Here is a 6701-nt window from a genome sequence, read left to right on the forward strand (position 1 = left end):
GATGAAAGTGAGTCAAAATTAGGTAATTATCAAAAGGATCTCTTAAGATATGTTTTGGGGATCAGAGAAGTTGTGATTGATGAAACTGTTTTGCATCCAACTTTTGTGGGTCGTGGAGGGGTACTAAGAATGGGAACGGAGGGAGACATAACACCGGATTTTCTTCAGGCCAAGATTTTGTCTGTGACCATCCAAACCAACATGTAATCAATGAAAAGTCAAGCAGGCAACTCAAACTATAATTATACCCACCAATCTTTCTCTCTCACTACACTTACAATTCACTTAACACCTTTCCATCGTATTTTTCCAAATTTAAATAACTTTCTCCCATTATTAATTACATTAATTGCTAATTATTACAACAATCTTCATTATCATTAATAATTACTTCTCCCCCGGTCTAAATATACCTAACTCACCACTTGTTCTTCTCCCGTCTTTTACATTTTATAAAAAATACTACAATCCCTCGCATGCATGCTATAATTAAGTAATAAAAATATGGTAAGAAAAACGGCATGCCATGCACATGCATGATGGCTAGTAATTTAATTTCGCTTCTCCCTTATAATTTGTTATGAGATAATTTATACATATATGATAACAAAAGGGGACAATAGTAAATACTGTGTTGAGAGAATGTCAGGATACTATGAACCATATATAAAGAATATATATGTATGCATCAAATTGGTCTTTGTTGAGTAGCAGCTGAATTAATTAAACAAATTAGACAAAGACAAGTAAGAGATCTGAGTTCCTAAACAAAGAATTGTATAAGGAAATTTGACTAACAACTAAAGGGCGTTCAATGAACAATCTTTGACTTGTAGATCACGCAGGTAAGAGGAGCTATCAGCTGACAACAAGACCTTCCACCATGCAAGTCTCTGTGGAACCATATTCTACTAATGCTTCCAATTCAAGATTGTAATCTTTGACGATGAATGCTACATGCATGATCAATAACCAAAACATAAGAAAAGACTTGCAAGGCACAGAGCCACTATACTCACATTCTTGAATTGATCAAAATACACAACTTTCATCGTGTTCAAACAGTAGTACTTACTTGTTAGGTTCTACCTAATGAAAGAAAAAGAGTGAAAAGAAAGAGTTGGTCTTGGTATACATAATAAAATCCTACTGTTCTTAACACTTGTATATAGATATAAGAAAGAATTTTATATAGTAGAATGTTTTGCATCTTTTGAAATGTTTGGTGAAATTGATATTGAAGTTAACGAGAAATGCAATATCCTGATACTTTAACAGAGTTATTGTAGTACCATGAGTGATGAGAATATGCAATGAAGGTAAGCTTTCATGCCAATATTTCCGTTTCTGATAGATCCTTGTAAATGAGAGATGTAAAGGCATATGACAGAGATACACATATCTTCACGAATTATACATAGACAAATATGAAAAGGGAAGAGGGGGCTGTTCCTTGTCGTTTAGTTTCAAAGTGGTCTTAAAATTTTACCAGTTGTTGTTTTGCGGGTTCAGTACAAAGAAAGACACAAGTTTTTGGCATGGCAGTTAATGCTAATAGAAGGAATGAAACAAAGTAAGACAATGCCGTGCACTGCAATGGGAAGTAGAGGGGGGACTGTTTCTTAGATATTCAAGATCTTTTTGGAGATCTATCACGTGGTCCCAAAAACAAACGCAACGAGAAAACAATAACATTTCAAACAAAAATATTCATTTCACATTTCCAACCATATCATCTCATAGATTCTGAATCCTGGTTCAAACCAACCTTATCATCAAAACCGTATCTTCTTCCAGATCATCACTGAACCGGTTAATCGCTCACTCGCTTTTTTTAGAGACACATAAGGTAAAAAAAATCAAAACAAATCATACTACACTGTCAACTTTCTACATATATAAATAATCAAACTTGCTGCAGTAAACTTCCTCTGATATGATTTGCTTCTTTTGAAAAACCTCTTCATATTTTAGTTTTATATTCATTCTAGTTCAAAGAAATGAAATTTACATTAAATTCTGGTAAGAAAAATCATCATAGAAAATATAATATATGTGTATACTAGTGGGAGGGAGGGACCTACTGTTCTCATTTCTTGCACATGTTACTTTCAATTTTGATTTTGGATAGATTATGAAAATAGAAAAACAAAAAGCTGATAGTAGTAGTAGTGTACGTTCTACATGGTGCAATTTTGTATCACTATATATATCTCTCATCTTGACTCACTCCATAACTCATAATAAAGTTGTTGACAAAAAAAAAAAAGAAAAAGTCAATACTTATACTCCAAAGTCGCCACATTGTAATTAGATTTCACTTTCATGTCAAGAATATTAAAGAGTTAGTGCGATGTATTCACTAAAAAAATTATAAATTTGATACTTTTAGGGTTAGGGCCATTCTTTTATATGATAACGTACGTCTTAAACCAGTTTTCCTTAACAGGGTGTTTAGAAGTTTATCGTTCATATATTGAGTTACATATTCATTTTCATTTTATCTTTAGTTCTTTTAATCTTAGTTTTAAATTTAATAAACACTGAAAAAAAAAATAATCTTGATGATTTCAAACAATTTCTTATATATATATATATATATATATATATATATATATAGTTCTCTTGATTAAGAACGAGCTTAGTGGACTAATAGTTTTATATAGGATATGAATTCCAGGATTTGATTCTACCTTTCTTCTCTTAAGATTTTGTCTACATGATTTCTTGTATCTTTTCTCTTTTTCATATACCTTTTCATGTGCGTTTTGCGCATTAAAAATAATTCTCTTTGATCGCTTATTTTTTGCTATGTATGCTTTATGTGTATTTCTTAAAGAAATCTCATGTTTTTTAAAAATTGCACTGATTAAAAATAATCTTATTTCACAATTATTATCATAAATATAAAATATAACTTATATGCTTAAAAAAATTATTTATTATGATTTTGTCTTATAGTATAATTTATATATTTAAGAATTGTTATCTTATTGATCGTATAAACTAAAATACTAAAAAAAAAAACTATAAACGAAGACTTAGTCAAAAGGTTTAATTAGAAAAAAGTTATCTCAATGGCATTCTAAAGTAAATGAAAAAAATATTCGTTTTATTGTAGTAATGTGAGGCTCCATTATTTATCTTGTTAAAATTATTAACTTTTTAATAATTAGAGTAAAAACTTATCTATAAAATCTGATTTCTTAATTAGAAGCTATATATGGATTATGTGTATGTATACATGAATTATTGAGAAAGATTATTCAAGATGAGCAGGAGGTTTAGTGTAATATCTTTTATATGTGATTATATTAATAATCAGAATATGTGAAAAGTCAACACTAAAATACTTTTTTAATCTATCTTTTTCGAGGCCATCATCAATACATATACTCTTCTTGTTTTTTCTTTTTTTCTTTTTTTTTCCTTTAGGGCTTTTAGGTCTCCTAACCAGTGTTGTAGTTTTTATTTTAAAATTTACTATAAAAACTTAAACTCAAATCACATAAACCACTCACCACATATTTTTCAAAGAGAATTTTCTTTTTATTTTATCAATTCCGAAGCCAATAAGAGTATTGTGGTGGGAACGTTATATGTGAACTCTCACTCGAGTTACATCAACTCTAAGTGAACTCTTAGAGTCTGTCATTCGATGAGAAACGTTCTTCGTGAACTCTTATAAGAGTCTCTTAAATCTAGAGAACGTTCTAAGTGAACTATTAGAGTCTGTCGCTCGGTGAGGAACATTCTTTGTGAACTCTCACCCGAGTCTTTTAGACCTAAGGAATGTGAACTCCTAAAGTCTGCCACTAGGTGAGCAATGTTTTTCATGAACTCTCATCCGAGTCTCTTCGACTTAAGGAATGTTCTAAGTAAACTCATATAGTCCGTCGCTCGGTGTAGAGATGAATGAAGACTTAAAACACATCAAAAATAGACTCCCTAACACAACGTGAAGGGCTTTCTTAAGCTCGTAATAATTCCTGCGCACCTTTTTCAATGAAGAGCTTGCTTGGGCTTGAGGGACCTGTGTACTGAATGAATACCTCTCAAGCTAATAGACCGGGCAAACAAGCAATTAACAACTAGTAAAGACAACCATTGATTGACACTTAATGAGAATAATAACCGTTTATTGTTAATAGGTCAGATCTAAGGGTAAACTCATTTTAATATATATAAATATATGTTTGACACGGAGGTCAGATAACTAATTTTGAGTACTCATATTTTATTAAACATTATTACACAAAGTCACTAACTTGAGCATCGGAGCGTCAGAGTGCCTTTGATAGATACCCTCTCACAAGGAGGAGAGAGAGCGAACAACGTAATTTAGATAATGAAAGATCATCACGAAGTCCATCCAATCTACTAGACAACTTTAAATGCTTTGAATAATAAATCTCAACCCCTACTCAAAACAATATATACAATAGGTTACACGAGTTAGCAAAATATATACATACATACATATATACATACATATATATATATATATATACATATACATATATATATATATATATATATATATATTTATATATATATATAATAATTTATTTTATTTTTATAATGACTATTTTGAAAGTTATATCCTGCAAATTTTGTTTATCTGTAAATTTTTTGTTTCGTATATAGGTTGAAATACTTCATGTCCTTACATATTAATTCTGTTTTTTTAGTGATAAAAAAAAAAAAGTAAACTTTGCTTATCTATATTAAGAATACATAGAAATTAAATCCTAAACTGAAATATTCAAAATTTCCAAACGTATGATAATGAAACTGCGAAAAGCCTTCAGTTAATTGATACATGTATTTTGGTTTGACCATGTATATCCATTAAGTAAACCTGCCATCAAGCACTATGGAGGTTAGAAGAAGCATCACATAAGACATATTTATATGCCTGTAAATGTAACCACAGAAGTTTCAATATTAAAAATTGTCATTTACCTTGTATTAAAATCTTGATTTTAAATATATATGGTTTCTATTGATAAAGTACGATTTTTTTTTTCACAATCAACGTTTTTTTTTTGTTACGTTTAAGCAATTAATTTTTTAAGGACAAGATTAATTGTTAAAGTATAAATTCGGATAGAGAAACGCAATACTCATAAATTTAAGAATTAAATGAAAAGTTATTGCAAATTTCAAGAAGTGTTTGCCTGGCCTCATCATGTGTGTGGTTGAAAATAAATAATTTCATATTTAGTTGTATATTTTCATATGGTAAAGTTATGTTTTTTCTTCCATGTTTTAAGCAATTTTATTGTCATGAAAAGAAAAACCAGTATATATATTTTTCTATTTATGATAATTGAAAATGGATCTTAGGATTTCTCAATAACTCAAATAAAACAATTATTTATATTCTGATAAGAATATAATCTATCTTTTTTTTTAATTAAATAATTTTTAACTTTTTAAAAAAATTATTAAATATAAACAAACCCAAATATATCTAATAAAAAAATAACAGGCAGGTAACATATTCCTAAAATATAATTATTTTGAAATATAAAATTATACTATGATGCCAATTCATTGCCGATTAAAAATACAACTCAAACAATAATCAGTGTTTGATTATTAAATCATGTTCAAAAGTTTTTGCTGTTGTAGAATAAACAATTCTTGAAGAGATTTTGTTGGACAGGACGTATAAATTTAAAGAGTGAATAGACTTTTAGAAGTGATTCGTCAGTTAAACTACATTTGATTTAAATTTAAATTTAAATTATTTTAAAGGACATTTTCTAATCTCAGAAATTGAAATTCAATTCAGTTTAGAAGCAGTTCCTCTTTCAGAAACTGAATTGAAATAAGAATTGGGTGTAATTTTTAAATATAGATTTTTCTATACAGCGATTAATTTGGTTTAATCTTGTTTTAACTAATAATGTGGTTCCAAGTAATTATTCTTGAGTCTTGACAGTGAGATATTATCTAAAAAAGAATGTTTGAAGAGATGGAATTTGTTTAAGATTGATTAATGCAAATGCATGTAAACTAATGCACCTAATGTAATGATTAGAGCTGAATTTGAGTATGTGAATGAGTCTTGGACAATATGATTATAACTGACCAGTTCGGTGTGTCTTTAAGCAAGCATTCACTTTTAAACTCACAATTTTCTTGCTTCCAACTCACTCTTTGGGATGGGATATTAATACAAAACACCAAATCAATAAGGTCATATTCTTCCATGCCTAAGGGCCCTGCCATTGAATTTCTTACCCAGACACTTCATACTCAACTAGTTAACTGGTGCATGCATCCATATAACAACCAAAAAAAGGTGCTGCAATGTATTTTATATGTATGTGAATGCAACATCTATGGGTGAAATGTGTAATTTAATAGGAATGATGAGCTTGAGAAGATTAAAGGTGTAATTTAGTAGGAGTGATTATATGTTACATTGATTTGAGGAGATTAAATATACATTATGAATTGATATCATCTTCAATTAACAATCTTAAAACAATAAATTTATGAACTTTTTTATATGTTATTTATTTTTTTATTTAATATGAAATTTAAATTTATTTATATTTAAATCCATAAGAAAATATAATAAGAATTATGTTACGATTTTACTGAGGACAAAAATTTTCAAAACAAGTTCAAAAATAATTTCAATATGTTTTCTTTATATGATGGTAAAAATGAACAAAGGTGAAAAA

The sequence above is a fragment of the Vigna umbellata genome, chromosome 1 (genome assembly GCF_029865625.1).
Source record: "Vigna umbellata cultivar VRB3 chromosome 1, Vumbellata_1.0, whole genome shotgun sequence".
Lineage (NCBI taxonomy): Eukaryota > Viridiplantae > Streptophyta > Magnoliopsida > Fabales > Fabaceae > Vigna > Vigna umbellata.